Here is a 16,437-nt window from a genome sequence, read left to right on the forward strand (position 1 = left end):
CACCCCAGGGGCTCCCTTCTTGGGCAGAACTGTGTCCTTCCCACCCTCAGGGGCTTCCCTGGTGTCTCAGAAGGTGAAGAATCTGCCTGCACTGTGGGAAACCCTGGTGCAGTCCCCAGGTGGGGAAGATCCCCTGGAGAAGGGCATGGCAGCCCACTCCAGTATTCTTGCCTGGAGAATCCCCTGGACAGAGGAGCCTGGCGGGCTACAGTCCCTGGGGCTGCAGAGACTCAGACAGGACTGAGCGGCTAACACTTCCAGTTTCACCCACGTGGGGCCCTGTGGATTCCTCTGCCCAACAAGCCCTCCACGGCGAGCAGAGGAACCTCATCGCATCACCACAGGCTTGCTTTCTCCACCTCCCCACAGCCAGGCAAACTGAGGCGCTCTCCTGGTCTCCTAAGAACATGTGACCTCCAAACACGGAGCTTCCCTGGGGGCATTCATTCCAAGAGGCAGCCTGTGTTCCTTTTGGCTTTTCAAAATAAGCTGAGTTCCTTGCTGGTGGAGAAAAATAGGAACATATTGACAGATTGATTTCTTTTCATAGATTGATTCCCATTCTAACAGAAAGTCTGTGCTGTTCGGAAGAAACACAGGGTGTCTATTTGCTGAATTTGACATCCGTGTTTCCAGGGCTCATGTCACTTTCAAGAGGGACATGTAGTCTGACGGAGGTGTAGGAGAAGGCTGAGTCCCACAATTTTCTCCCAGTTCATTGCTTTTCACACTGACGGCCCCTGCTTCTTCTCACCTCTTCAAATTGTGAAATTGATTTGGACTTTCTTTCTCCATCAATTGCTGTGTTGTTGTTAGTTTCACTGCATTCGCCAGTTCAGAATCTGCCCATGGCGAACATCATTTGTCCAAACGAGCTCCCCTTTGGGAGAAAGGAGGCCACGTCAGGTCATGCAAAAATGAGAATGTTTTTGTTGGTGTAACCATGTCTCCCCCGCCCCCACGCAGGTACATCCACGTCAGGAGCCATAATGACTAATTACAGGGTCAGTGCAAGGCGTTCGAATTGTGCAATCGGGTCCCACACATGCCAAAGCAATGTTTTTATTTGCTTGTTTTGATCCGGAGATTTTGCTTATGTAATTGCTACCAGGCTAAACCTTTCTGAACGTTGTTTACTCCACACCTTAACTCCATAAATGAGTCTGGATCAATCCTTCTAGGTCAAAAAATGAGAAAGATCCCTAATTTCCAGCATTTCCAGACTGTCTGTTCTCCATGGAAAACGATTGCCTCAGAAGACAATTGTTCTGTCACAATCTCTGTTGTGACACACCAGAATACAAACCGGTGCCTGGCAACTTGCAAAATTCTTTAGCACTAAAGTGCTCCCATTTTGTTTTTAAAGGGAGATTGCACAAAGACATTAAAAACAATTGTCTAATGTAGCATGTTTTGCTCAACTTCATTTGACACGATCAATAAATCTGTGGAGAAAATCAATGTATTAAGAACTATAAATTTTCCTTATTTGCTCTACATAGAAGAATATTGATTGTGACAAGAGAGTGGATACGTATTTGTAGGCACCAGGAAGGTTCAGGAAGGGTCTTCCTGGTGATAAGGTCCTCCACGAAAGCCCGGCTTGACCAGGGACAGGGCCAAGTGTCCGCTGCTCCAGAACACAGCGATGAAAAGTGAAAGTGTTACTAGCTCAGTCGTGTCCGACTCTGCCACCCATGGACTGTAGCCTGCCAGGCTCCTCTGTCCGCGGGATTCTCCAGGCAAGAATTCTGGAGTGGGTTGCCATGCCCTTCTCCAGGGGATCTTCCTGACCCAGGGATCAACTCAGGTCTCTCACATTGCAGGCAGATTTTTGATCATCTGAACCACCAGGGAAGCTCTAGAAAGCATGAAATGGCAAATGGCTAAAGCTAAAATTTTTGCAAAAGAAAGCAGTGCAGTTTATTTGCACCCTCTAAAGGCCCAGCAAATGGGACATTTCCCAGGGCAGGCTTGTCCTGACACCTCAGGAAAACAGGAGTACCACAGGTGAGACTCTTCAAATATCCCCCCAAACAAGACTCAGGTACATTTTCCCAAAGTTCCTAGAGACAGAGAACTATAGGAAGCTAAGAAATTAGATCAACTACACATTGCATGTAAAATGCACGGTGAGGAAAAGGAGGAGTTGCTTCCATACCCGGCTTGGAAAGCGAGCCCTGAATTTGGATGCTGCTGGGACACAGCCTGACCATCCGGGACAGGCCAGCAGCAGGCAGGCTGGGGGCCTCAGAAGTGGCCGTGACCAGGAGGAGGCGGACGGGGCCTGGAGGAGGGGCCGCCCCGGGGATGGGGGGCACTGCTGGGCCACCAGGGACACCAGCAGAGCCCAGACAGCCTGGACTCGGGGCCCTGGCGAGCACTGTCCTCTGCAGCCGGGCCGTCTCACTGAGCGACTTGTTGACCTACCTTAGGGGGGCCTTCTCAGGGGAAAGGTCCTTCTTCTCCCAGAGCTACAAGCTCTGCACCGAACACTATGTCACCAGGAATATCATCCTGTGTTTGTCTTCTCCGGGGTTGAGTCTGAGAAAACGGTGTTCCCCAGCCTTGCAAACCAACTGCAGGCACGCCTTCAGATATGGGTGTTCAGTTCCAGACCACTGCAATAAAGCCAGCTTCACAATAAAACAAATACCGCGATAAAGTAAATCACACGAGTGTTTTGCTTTCCTGCTGCATACAAAAGCTTCATTTACAAGGGACAGCCACCTGGTAGGTGTACAATAGCATCGTATCTAAAAAACACGTACATACTTATTAAAAAATGCTTTATTGCTTGAAAATGCTAACCACCATCTGAGCCTTCAGCAGAGTATAGTGCATGTGCGTGCTCACTTGCTTCATGTCCGATTCTTTGCAACCCATGGACTGTAACCCACCAGGTTCCTCTGTCCATGGGATTCTCCGATAAGAATACTGGAGTGGGTTTCCATGCCCTCTTCCAGGGGATCGTCCCAAGCCAGGGATCAAACCTGAGTCTCCTATGTCTCCTGCATTGCAGGTGAATTCTTTACCACTGAGCCAGGGGGGAAGCCTGCAAGGTGTAGTTGTAACATCAAAGATCATAGATCATAGATCACCATAACAAATACAATAATAATAATGAAAAAGTTTGAAATATTGCACGAATTACCAAAAGATGATGCAGAGACACCAAGTGAGCAAATACTGTTGGAAAAACAGCACTGAGAGACTTGATAGAGGCAGGGTCGGCCCGAATCCTCAATTTGAAGAAAACAGGCAACGTCTTTTTTCTTTCTTTTTTTTGGCCTCATGGCACAGCACGCAGGATCTTAGTTCCCTGCCAGGAATCAAACCTGGTCACAGGAACAGGTCTCCCAGGAGTGTTATGTAAACCAGTAAGTGTCTTAGTCCCTGGTTAGCCTGTTTCTGGAATAAAAGAGGGAACTCTGTGACTTTGCCTGCAGACTTCATTCTTGCTGCAATACTTCCTCTCTGCGTGGGTGTCCCTCAAACATTTTCGTGTCCACCCCTGATGTTTTTAGACGTGTCCTTCCTAACCCCTTCCCATGACCTGTTCTTGTCACAGATACGCCACACGGACTGGGTACTGTGGTCATTTGAAGGCCCACGGACGTGGTCATATCTCAGGGGCTTTCTGTCCATCCAGAATCAGTTTTCACCTCCTGGGAACCACATTGCCTTGTTGGAGATGCATGTTCTACTAAATCCATGACTTCCTTGTCCCGTTTTTAAGATGAGGTGCGTGGAGAGCGTTTGAAATTCTCATTCTAGTTTCCAATGAGCAATTCTTAATATACGATCTTCCTGCTCTTAAAACTCTGAGACGATCCCACGTTTCCCTGTGAAAGGAAAGGTCAGCCTCTTCCCATGGAGACCTGAAGGGTGTGAAATTCAATGCTGGCGGCCACACCTGCCCTTGGACGTGGGTTGGGAAGGGGGGAGGGGGGAAGGACACGTGACGTGATGGAGTGCCAAGTGGCAGGCACTGTCAGGCGTGTTCCGTCACAAGGAAGGCACTGTTGGTGGGTAGATAAAGGGGTGTCCACCTACCTTAGGGGCGCTGAGTACAGTGTTGTTAATAAATGACATACTGCTTTTTCAAAAACTCTATTGAAATGTAGTTGATTTACAATGTTGTATTAATTCCTGCTGCATTGTGAAGTCATTCAGTCATACATACATACACCCCTTTTTAAAATATTTTTTCCATGTGGTTTATATAGAATGACTTCCCTGGTGGCTTAGACGGTAAAGCGTCTGCCTGTAATGCAGGAGACCTGGGTTCGATCCGATCCCTGGGTTGGGAAGATCCCTAGAGAAGGAAATGGCAACGCACTCCAGTACTGTTGCCTGGAAAATTCCATGGACGGAGTTGACTGGTAGGCTACAGTCCACGGGGTCGCAGAGTGGTGCACGACTGAGCACCTTCACTTATACAGGGTCCTGAGTATAGTTCCCCGTGCTCCACAGTCGGACCTTGCTGCTTATCCATTCTTGCATCCGCTGACCCCCCTCCCCCTCCACCCCTCCCCCAAGCCCCCCATCTCCCCCGGCAACCATCAGTCTGTTCTCTACGTCTGTAATTCCGTTTACAGATTTTAACACAAAAACAGACCCGTAGCATCTCAGCACCGCTCACTGTGGGAACTCTCCCGCCTTCTGCAGGGGAAACGGCCCCACGTAGCTATTTCCATGGAGAAGTCAGCCCCGCCGGGCACAGAGCGTTTTCCCAGGGACCCACGGTCTACCTTAGGTGGATGCCCCTGAAGGCTACTGGGCACCTGCGTTTGAGAGTCGGCCAGATGTCTGTCCAGCAGAATGGCTGGAGCCGGTGTGTGCACTACCTCGGAGCGTTAAGCCAAGCTGTCTGCCTCTTACAGGTTGCAGATGAGGCTCTGACAGCTCCTCTGAGAGACTGTGCCATCCCGCCCAGCGCCCCCCAGTGCTTCCTGAGCTATGCAAAGGGTCAGAGCAAGGGGCTCCGGGGCTCTCACAAAGTGCTGGAAGGAGGCTAGGGAGGGCACGTCCTTGGAGCACTCCTCCCAGCAGATGCGCGCCCTCTGATGCTCCTGGGATCCCCAGCCCCGCTCCCCTCGGGTCAGACTCAGGGCTCCGCAAGGTGGACCCTCCCGCAGACACGGTCGCAATGGGGAAAGTAAGGGTGGGGAATGGCTTTCTGCATTCCCCTTCGTCTCCCACCATAAAGATGCAAACTGACCGAGAAGGCGGAGTCGCTTCTCACTTGGCCTTGTTCATTCAGATGCCGTTATACTCTGGTGAACTGATTCTGAAAAAGACGAGTGAATCCCAACACACAGAACTTTTAAGTTTGGACTTTCCTTCCTCAGTTGACTGGAGCAAATCCAGCCTGCCGGGCTGCCCCCATCCTGATGCTTGGTCAGAAGAAACGATGGCACCCAGGGAGGCCAGCTCACAGGCAGGACCTGAGGTCCAGCCTTGGCCACCAGCTGCAAGACCATCACGTGGTCTGATTTGTCTTTTGACTTCTGTGCCGCGTTCAGAGCAGTGCGTGGGGAAGCCGCCCCACGGGATGCTGGCTGCAGAAATGAGTGAATGCAACTCTCAAAACCACCTTCCCATTTCCCCCAAGCTCCTACTTTTTATATAAGAAGTAGAGGCAGCAGCAATGGCTAAGAGTGAGAGCTGGGTGCTATGAGACAGACTCTTACTGGATTCTCTTGGCAGGCCAGTGAAGAAGGTAAACACACATGATACTCCATTAGCATGGAGTAATGGCAACCTTTAGAACCGACTCGTTTGTTTTCTCAATAGTGTGTTCAAGGGCAGGGAGTGCAGAGATGAACTCTCGATGGGCGAGGTTGAGTGGAACCACGGCAGGTCTCTGGTGGGGCGGGGGTGGGGTGGTGTTGTTCTCAGCCTGGGAGGTGAGCGATCATTGTCTCAGCTTGCAGGCTTGGCCCAGATTCTGAGATAACAGGGCAAGTCTCGTTAAGCATCCTGCTACATGAATATCAAGCTCGTGTGATCTGGAGAATGCTTCAAATACAGTTTATTATTGACATGAATCAAATAAAAAGCCACACATTCCATCGTCCCAAATTTCACTCCTGATAGCACGAGTCAGCCAGTTTTCTCTAAAAAGGCCCAAATAGTAAATATTTCCGTTTTTCAGGCCGTGTGACCTCATTCTCAACTATGCACTTGGCTTTTGTAGCATGAAAGAAGCGGTAGGCAATGCATACACAACAGTCAGGGCCCTGTCCCAATTAAATTTTATTTACAAGCACAGGTGGGTGCCCATATCAGAGCCAGGGGCCACAGTTGGCTCACTCTTGGTTTATAGCATTGAAACAAAATTGTTACAGTAAACGGAGTATCCATCCAGGAAACATGAGTTAGAAGAAATTATATGGTACATGTGGTACGCGCTCTGCCACTCAGCCTCGTCTGACTTTTCTGCCACCCCACGGACTGTAGCCCGCCAGGCTCCCCTGTCCACGGGATTTCCCAGGCAGGAACACTGCAGTGGGCTGCCATTTCCTTCTCCAACACATGGTTTACACCTTTCAAAAAGTAAGTTCAAAAATGAGATTTTAAAAGATAAGTTCTCATCCTGAGATGCAGAACATCTTTGAATCTCTTAAAAATTATAAGCAAAGTTTTGTATAACAGTATTTTTCCAAGGACTCAATCTATAACTGCCAGGAGATTCCCAAACTGTTTTTTTAAAAAAAGATAAAAATCACTGATTTTAAATAAAACACAAATTTCAAAGTGGCCAATCTCCAATTTCCTAATAATGACGGTACCAGTCACTCTATCAAGCTCTGCTCCTGAGAAGGTTGTGCTAAACCTCTAGCATTGTCGTCGTCTGGTCTGCCTGACTCCCCCAGTCCCATTCGTGGGCCCAGAAAACTCCCCAGACAAGGCAGGAGAAGGAGGCCACAAGCTGTCTGCAGCCACAAAGTGAAGCTGTCCACTGCTCCTCTGTAACAGCCACGCTCACCAAGGCTTTTCAGCTCTGCCGTAAACTACAATTTCCGCAGGGTCTCATGAAACCTCGGGGTGTTCCCGGGAGGATGAATTCCTTTTAGGCAGGTCAAGCAGGAAATAAAACAAGATTACTCACCGGTAAAGGAATGTTCTTAGAAATTCCTTTTTACTATTGTTTTTTTTTTTTTTTTTTTTACTGAACATGCCAAAAACCACACCTTGTAACTCTGGGAAATTCATTTTCCACCGCTGTGTGAAGGACTCTCTACACCTCAAACTGTGGCTTCTACAGATGTAGCTGAAGCATTAAAAGCTTTCAGAAACTTTTAAAAAACAACCAAAACCAGCACTGTGCACATGCGTCCCTGACAAAATAAGTGAGATAAAATCAAGCTCTAGATGTGTTCCCAGGAAGCCCAAAATAGCTGGAGGGCTCAGGGCCTAGAAAATAAGTAATGACTTCCAAGGAATTTATATGTATTAGTTAAAAACCATATGCATTTTTATCTACATACACAAAAAGAGAGAGAGTTGTGAAGAATCCACACCTGAAAATCTTTCAAAAATTTCAAAAGGTTAATAAACATAGAATAGCATCCCAATATTTAAGAAGAAAAAAGTCAGAGTACTACTGTACTCAACTTCAGGATTTACTGTAGAACTAGAATAATTAAGACAGTATGGGACTGGCAAAAGAACAGACAAAATAGATCAATGAAATAGAATAGATAACCTAAAAATAGACCCATACAAATAAAGACAAGTGATTTTTTGAAAAAAAGAACCAAGGGAAATCAATGGAGAAAAGACAGTCTCTTCAATAAATGAACATCCTGAAGCAACTGGACATCCATATGCAAGAAAATAAAGCTAAACACAGACCCTACAAACTTCACAAAAATTAACTCAAAACAGATGATAGAAGTAAGCGCAAAATGCAAAGCCATGCACGCCCAGAGGACGACCCAGGAGCAAATCTCGATGAGTCTGGATTTGGTGATGACATCACTAAAAACAGAATCCAAGGGCATCTGGTGGACTCCATTAAAATTAAAAGCTACTGCTTGAGCCCAAGGAAAGCCAATGTCCCAGAGAAAAACCAGTTAGGTGGAGGGGGGATTCTCTCTTACTTGGGAAGGGTCAGCTTTTTTTTCTATTCAGGTCTGCAACTGACTGGGTGAGGCCCACACCTACCCTGGGGAGAGCAATCTGACTGACTTAGTTACCAATTCAAATGCTAATCCCACTCAAAGCATCCTCACAGACACACCCAGGATACTGTTTGACCAGTATCTGGGCCCCATGGACCAGTCGGGATGACCCAGTGAGGGAAGCTGGGCAGTTGTGGGAGCAAGGGACTCACGGGGACACCGTACCACTCACTCAGTTCCTGCCTGAGCCTAAAAACTCCCCAAAAAGGTGAACAACTCAGAATGAATAGCTCACTTTTCAAAGAAGTAATCTCCAAACATAACTACATGAAAGGTGAATGAATCTTACAAAAATAAATTTAAGTTAAGTGGAATTGATTGACAAGATTCACCAGCTTTCAAAAGCCTCTCCTCTCCAGCCAAGCGGATATTAACACAACCCTTATTGCAAGATAATGATCATTAACTGGCAATTTAAATTTGTATAGTGGTTGTTCTCTTAGCATTACAGTAGAGGATTTCTGAGTGTAGGTTAAAGTAGACAGAGATATCTTTAGTCAAGAGAATTCTGCCACCTTCAGTCTAGAAAACAGGAGAGGGGGCTCTGTGTAGCTCACTCCAGGGCACAGGAGAACTCCGCATGCTTTGGTAACAGTGACAGAAGGGAGGTTTTAGTGACTATTACACCGCGTTTAGTGTTAAATCATGGCTCAATAAAATCAGAGGCTGGAAAACTCTTGCCTAAGAAATATGACCACCTCATGTTTTGCAAATAAAGTTTTATTGGAATACAGCTGTGCTCACTAGTTTAACCGTTGTCTGTGGCTACTTTTGCAAATGTCCATGGTTACAAAGCCTAAACTGTACTATCTGGCTCTTCGTAGAATAACCCTTCCAACTCCCAATAAATTTGATCAATTGTTATTTTCTTAGTAGAAGTTTGGCTTGTTTGATTTTATGAGGGAGAAAAAAACCTCCAACCGCTTCTAAATATGATATGGTATCCTGAATTAAATCCTGGAAGAGAAAAAGAACATTGGTTTGAAAAATGGTGAAATCTGAATACAGTCTATAGTTAAAAGTATTACAGCAATGTTAATTTCAGGGTCTTACAAAACGCATCATGGTTACATAAAACATTAACACTAGGAAAGTTCTCTGCGACATGCATACAACTTTTCTGAAAATCTAAAATTACTCCAAGATATAAATGTTATTTAAAGAAGAGTTCTCAGCAAATAGATATTTGAAATAAACATTCAGAATGTGGATGGAGTCTGCCTCCAGTCATAGCGGTGGTGTGGCTATGGGGGTGTATCATTCATTTATCCAATAAACATTTAAGAATTTGTGACAGCAGCCAAAACATCTCTTTTACACAAGTATGGATGAACATAGGCTTGCTTCCCTGATTTTGGCAATTTTATCGAAGCTGAATGTTAGAACCTGTAAAAATCTTCCTGACACAGATGACAAGTGCATTGTGAGCAGGTAAACGGAGGTCTGGATATGCAGGTAACAACAAATTCAGAAGCCAAGCTTGAATAAAGTCTTCCATTTTAACCTTCCCAGAGGAAGTTTGAAAAAGAGGAAATGAATACTTCCTTGAAGTGTTGATGAGAGGAGGAGGTGAAACATCTGAGCGCCCGCTCGTCGCCGGGTTGCACATTTCCTCTCCTGGCCGCCGGCCAGGTCTGAGCATCATGGAAGCACTAACCCAGACAAAATCCAAAGGGCTGAACCCGGGGGCCCAGGCTGAGTCCCCAAGGCTTTGGGATGGCTGATCTTGGGGAAGTTGTTCACACTCCTGGAAGAAAGTTCATGCAGATGGGGCTCTGGATGACTGGAAGCCAGACGCTTCAAAAGGCAGAGGTGGATATGAAATCATGTCCAGAGAACTTACAGAGCAGCGACGCTCCATCCCAGCCCTGCTGGGGTCGGAGATGCGCAAGATGCTAGCAGGGCCTGCGCGAGGAGACCCTGCAGCCCGTGCGGTTTTACTGTTACGTGACCAGTGGCCCGGGGAGCGAAGGTGCCCCCAGCCCTTTCTGCTCCGTGGCTGTCCACGCTCACGACCAGCGCACGTCTCACAAGATGCGACGACCGGCTCTGTGGGGGAGAACTGGTTCTCCATCCTGTTCGGCTGAAGTTCAGAGCCTAGTCGTTAAGCCCGGCCAGGCTGCAAGGAAATAAGCCCTACACGTCCGCCTCTGCTGGCTGTCTTAGTTTCATGGCCTGCACACTCACTGAAGGGGTTAGGAAAAGAATTTGGAACGCGCCCTGCAGCGCGGAAACGTGGGACACCGTGAGCGCCGTGAGCTCTGACGTCCGCACGCTCCCTCTGACCTGATTAGGGACGCGTCCCCTGGAGAGAAAGTGACGGAGTTGCGGTCTGGGGACCCCACTTGGGCCACTCGGGTGAGAGAATTCTGACATCCAGAAAATAACATTACCGGAACCGCAGGGCACTGTCACGGTCCGGCCTTTGGGAATCCATGTTGTAAGTGCCCGCTGGGACTCAGCAAAGGCCACTCGGTGATCTCAAGGAGGAAACTTGAGCCTGGGGAAGAAAAAAATCATAGTGTTTGGATTGTATTTCCTGTCATAAAGTTGGAGTCATGGTTTTCGCTCCCAAGCCGGAAACGAAGTGTTTCCTTATTGCCAGAGGCCTGAGATACGGGGTTAAAGGTCCCAGCACAGAAAGCAATTCAGTGGCAGCTGTGTCCCCAGAAAACACTGACTGACGAGTCCACAGGTGATGGGCTTGCTGCTGAGAGCTTTGCAAGAATTGGCTAATTTAACTCCCACATCTGCCTGCAAGGCAGGAGACCCCGGTTCGATCCCTAGGTAGGGAAGACCCCCTGGAGAAGGGCATGGCAACCCACTCCAGTATTCTTGCCTGGAGAATCCCACGGACAGAGGAGCCTGGTGGGCTACAGTCCATGGAGTTGCAAAGAGTTGGACACGACTGAGCAACTTTCACTTTCACCTTCGTCTGCTCTATGGAGAAGAGGTTGTCATGATTCCAATAGGAGGAAAGCAGTTCTCAGGCTTACTAGCTCAGCCCCAGTCATACAACTAAGAAGAACTCGAACGCCGGGAGTCAGAACCCAAGGTTCACAACTGTCAACACCCCACCTGGAGCCCCATGACATGGGGATGTGACTGTCCAGTTAGTGTCAGAAAGAGACCTGCCCAGCTAAGTGACAACTTGACTTCCCCTCTCAGAAAAGCAATGATGGAGATGCAGCTAAGGTCTTCTCCCCGCAGTCTAGAAGCTGAGGCTCTGCGTCCCTCTGTCCTGGAGGAGCCCTGAAGTGTGTCCTGTAACCACTGACCCATCTCAACGGCCAATTCTGAGCTCTGGCGTTTCCTCAGATAACTTGACCTTGTGAGCAATCATGTACCTGAACAGTAGGGGCTGAAAAGCCTACCCACTTCCCCAGTTCTAAGAAAAGCTCACACGCGATCTGGGGATGGAGCAACATTTAGAATCAAAATGGTTCATGTTCATCCAAGAAAGACAAAACTACCGTTTTCTCCATTAAATTATAGTTATATGCATCTGCTCTCTCTGTGGTTCCTATTTAACTTCTCTTCCTGTGTCTCTGATGATAACACTACTTATAACTTACAAAAGTGCTTTTCCTGTTCAGAAATGTATTTTACCTCATATGACCACATTGTCATATTTTATTAACATCTCAAGAACCTGATACAATGAAACATACTGTTCTCTCATTAGAAGAATCTCTGCTCAAAATACATACTGTACTTTTGCATATTCTACTGAAGTACATGCTTGGGACTCCCCTGGCCATCCAGTGGTTAAAATTCCATGCTTCTCCTGCAGGTGGCAAGGGTTCAATGCTTGGTCGAGGAACTGAGATCCCACATGCCACACGGTACTGGCAAATAAATAAATAATAAAGTACATTTGTGTTGTCGTTAAATGTAAGTGCCCTTGTGTAGAAATTTGGCGTATTTATATATTCTTGTTTTTGAAAATGACCAGAGTTTTTAATTCACTGAAAACATTTTAAAGTTGCATGCTTTCTGTTAAACTCATCGGGCTTCCCTAGTGGCTTGGTGGTGGAGAAGGCAATGACAACTCCCTCCAGTACTCTTGACTGGAAAATCCCATGGACGGAGGAGGCTGGTGGGCTGCAGTCCATGGGGTCGCTAAGAGTCAGACATAATTGAAAAGACTTAGCACGAAGCTTGCATGCTTAAGCTGACTGTCTTACAATAAAGTCAAAAGTCATATTCTCCTTCTGACATTTCCAACCGTAGAATCTTATCTTTAGTGATAAGACATAAATTGATGATCTTCAGTGACTGTCACCTACAAAAAATGATTCTTTTATGCAGTTTTACCAAACATAGCCAGTTGAACAAAAAGCAGAAAACTTTGCCAACATTACCTTGAAGCTAATGAATGAGAATATCAGCATGACATTGCATCTGTTTCTGCAAAGCTGGTCTCTACCTGCGCTGCGTAAAGAAAACACGAGGGTCACTCTGTCTAATTCCCCGTGGCGTTCTCAGCACGAGGAGTTAAACCACAACTCCGTGGTGTATCAGAACTGGCAGGAATTCTTTCAGTCTGAGGAAGCGATCTGATGATAGTGGTGTTGTAATATGTCTGTGGTGAGCTCATTGAAGACACGGTGTTCTGTTCTTGTCAGACCCTGCTCATCGAAACAGGACTTTTGCAACGAGGGGGAGAATGAAGGCAGCGATCTATGAAAACAGCTTGGGAGAAAGGCCAGGGGTCAACAATATGGCCTGCAAATGATGAGGAAGTACAGGAGCCCACCTTCCTGAAAATGTGCCACCAGATGTCAGAGGGGAGCAGGGCTTCTGTGTACATGCGTGTGCGTGAGTGTGGGTGTGCACACCTGCGCTTGAGTGTGGGTGGGTGTGCGTGTGTGTGCTGTGGGGGAGCACACAAGCACATGTGTGAGTGCGTGGTGTGTGTGAATGTGTGTGTGTGTCTTTACACAAAAGAAGATGAGCCAGAAAACGCCCATTGATTCCGACCGAACTGGCCTGAACTTGGACGCCCTGGAATTGTATCAAACGCATCCCCAGAGAGGTTGGAGAGGAAATGAACCAAAAGCTCTGTTTCCAGTTAGGGTGGAATTAACTCCATAATTGAGTCTGGCAGGATGACTCTGCAAGCTAGGAATTTTGATAGATGGTGTCGTGTGAGCTAAGCCAGGCTGAAGTTTCAACATAAACAACACACTCATTCCCAGTTTCAGGGGAAGAGTTAAGTTTTAAACCAAGGATGTCTTCATTTCCCCTTTTTCCTTCTCTTCCTCTTGAATTTAGCAATAAGATACCTTCACAAGACAAGTGAGGGCTTCTCTGTGGATCCTCCCACAGAGGACAACAGTGGATGCAGGAGGATGTTGCACATGAGTGGGTGTGGTTCATTTGCTCAGTCATGTCTGACCCTTTGTGACCAGGTGGGCTATTGCATGACAGGCCTCCCTGTCCTTCACCATCTCCCGGAGCTCGTTCAAATTCATGTTCATTGAGTTGGTGATGCCATCCAACCATCTCATCCTCTGTCGTCCCCTTCTCCTGCCTTCAATCCTTCCCAGCATTAATGTCTTTTCCACTGAGTCGGCTCTTAGCATCAGGTGGCCAAACTATTGGACCTTCAGCATCAGTCCTTCCAATGACTATTCAGGATTGATTTCCTTTAAGATCGATTCATTTGATCTACTTACTGTCTGAGGAACTCTCAAGACTCTTCTCCAGCATCACGATCGGAAAGCATCAGTTCTTTGGCGCTCAGCCTTCCTTATGCTCCAGCTGTCACACCATGCATGACCACTGGAGAAACCGTAGCCTTGACCAGAGTGAGTGGATGAGGGGGGCCAGCCCTGGAGCCAGTGCGGGGAGTCACGGCAGGACTACCTGAGCATCACCAGTCCCCGCCCTCACCAGCCTTCCAGGCAGCTCTCTCCAAGATCCACGTGCAAATTCCCTGCCTGCCTGCAGCCTGAATGCCCTTGACTCCCACGTTCGTTCTCAAGAGGATGCCTGGGCCATCAAGCTTATTTCTAGGAATTAACTTCTCACAGCTCATGGAAGACCTGCTCACTCATGGGAAATGTTCAAGTTAAGACAGAAGTTACCCGTCTTGGTTGGAATCTTGGCTGCCACCATGAAAAAATCAGTGGGGTAAATTTTGAACTCTCCAGGCCTTTCCTCTTTATAATGGGAGGGTGGGGTCAAACATAGCAGTTTTGTGAAAAAAAAAAAAAAAAAGATGAGAAATTAAATGCAAAGCTCAGAGCAGAGCCTAGCCCTTATGAATAACCAGTGCCTTTACGTGGAACTTGCGGTCCATCTGAACTTCCCAGAAGGAATCAGTGGCCTGGAATTTGCTAGAAACCTTGCAAGCTCCTTGTGGGGGGAGCAGAGAGCCACTGGGGCACCAGACAGAGAAGTCCTCTGTGGGAGGGGGCTGTGGGAGAGACGCGAAATGGAAAGAAGGAAGCGGAGGTGGCCACAGAGGCCCTCATGTTCACACGGGGTGTGGGACTTCTCCATGTCCCAAAGGGGAAAGAGGAGACGGCAGCTTCCCACATGCTCAAGATTTCCCTTCTGCATTTTCTTTTAAACCATGTGGGTTGGAGACCCTCTGGAGAGGCTTCCGCTAAACCACGTGACCGAACAAGAAGTCAGGGCGTGCGCTGGTGATGCTGAAAGTGTAACCTCCCTTGACCGTGGGGTCCTGTCTGTGCTGCTTTTGACCTGAAGAACCTGTCCCTCGTATAAAGCACGGTGAAGAGGAACCCACGCCTGGCGCGTGTCTCTGAGATCAGCGGCCCCTTACCTTATGAGGCTTTCCTGTCGCTGGTCCACGGACCGCTCAGGGTCCTTTCCTCTTGGACGTCTTCCTTCTGTCTCTGCCCCTCCTCCGGCTGTCCCGTCTCTTGTAAGAAATGCACACTAGAGGAGACAGCTGTCCGTTTCTCCTGTGGCAAGCAGAATGAATGAGCAAGCTCAGCTTTTGTCACCGAAGGTGTCCTCAGACAGCCCCGGAGTCCGCCACCCAAACGTTTGATGCGTCTTAGGACCACAGCCTGTGCAGGAGGCCATCCTGCTGTCAACACGCGGACGCTGCCTTTCTGCGTGAGGCTGAGTCTCAGGTTTGCCATGCCAAGGCGCGGTGTATGCTTTTAGAAGAATCGAGCTCCATGAAAGCCTTTATAGTCATGATGAAATTATCTAGTTGGACAGAGGAAAGAGTCTCGGGAGTTTTCAAGGGGGAGGGTGGGGAGAGTCTGGCACACTTTCCTTGCTCCCTCTCATCTTAAACCCTGTACTAAGGAGCGTAAACAGAGGCTTTTTGCTGTTGACGTGCATCTAAGCTGGCAAAACCCAGCCGCTCCACGTGTAAGGGTACATATCTGCCTCCAGCATGTTCATCTTTCCGGATGGGCTCTTGCAAGCTACAGATTCTCAAAGCGAATCTTAGCACAGCAAACACAGTCTCTCTCGAGAAGCCCTGTCATGGAAGGAAACACGGTGCTCTGGGATCAGTGCCCATCCGCTTCAGCTACAATTTTAGAACTTCATTTTTAAATAAATATATACATATAATCTCCAAACCCACTCTCAGCAGCTCAATGTTGATTTTGGTAATGCCTTGCCAGCAGTAGGAAAAAAAATCACAAGTGGATCTGGTATTTGTTCCCGGTGAATACAGGTACAGATAAACACATCCGGCTTCAATGACGGACTGGTCATTTCTCACCTCTGCTTTGAACCAGTGAGGGCCGCGGCTCAGGAGCCTCCTTACCTGTCTCAGGTGATGAGACTCTGGAACATCTTTAGCATTTAGCCTGTTCAGCCAGGGCATACTCAGAGGAGTCAAATTCCAGAGAGGATGGCGGGAAATCCCACAGATAGATTTGTTTTTCAAGAGATCCGTCCACTTTAGATACCAGATAACAACCTTATTTGTTCCCAAGTGGGCACCGTAGTTTTGAGCTTTCCTGCTGATGGCTGTGGTCTGCATGGTAACTGATGGCTCTGCAATAGCAGGTGCCCCAGAATTCGTTCAGTTTTCGTACGTCACCGACTTTTTGGTACAAACATAGGAAGTGTGTGCAATGTCATGTGCTTTCCATGGCTTCCACAAATCCATAACCTGCAGTGTTTTAAGTGCTCCTTGGGGTAGGGCTAAACTATCCATTTTAAAAATCATATGTATATATATTTATATGGTTAGGGCTTCCCTAGTAGCTCAGCTGGTAAAGAATCCGAATGCAAGGCAGGA

Source organism: Cervus elaphus, chromosome 30 (assembly GCF_910594005.1).
Source record: "Cervus elaphus chromosome 30, mCerEla1.1, whole genome shotgun sequence".
NCBI lineage: Eukaryota > Metazoa > Chordata > Mammalia > Artiodactyla > Cervidae > Cervus > Cervus elaphus.